The sequence below is a fragment of the Tupaia chinensis genome, unplaced genomic scaffold, assembly GCF_000334495.1.
Source record: "Tupaia chinensis unplaced genomic scaffold, TupChi_1.0 Scaffold145396_1, whole genome shotgun sequence".
Taxonomy (NCBI): Eukaryota; Metazoa; Chordata; class Mammalia; order Scandentia; family Tupaiidae; genus Tupaia; species Tupaia belangeri.
Genome location: NW_006205257.1, coordinates 206 through 465, shown reverse-complemented (window position 1 = coordinate 465; position 260 = coordinate 206).

Genomic DNA, 260 nt, shown 5'->3' with positions numbered 1-260 from the left:
GTTGACTATGTGGGAGTCCAGCGACATAGCCATTACGCTAGCTGCTGGTCCCTGTATCTTACACATTTTGTGGCTACGGTAAAAGGAATTCCTTTCTTCAGTTCTACTCAGTCAGTTTGTTGTTCGTATATAGAAATGCTGTAGATTTTTGGATGTTGATTTTGTATCATGCCATTTTACTGTATTCATTTATTACTTTGAGAAGTTTGTTCACACATACCTCTGAGTCTTCTATGTATATCATCATGTCATCCACAAAT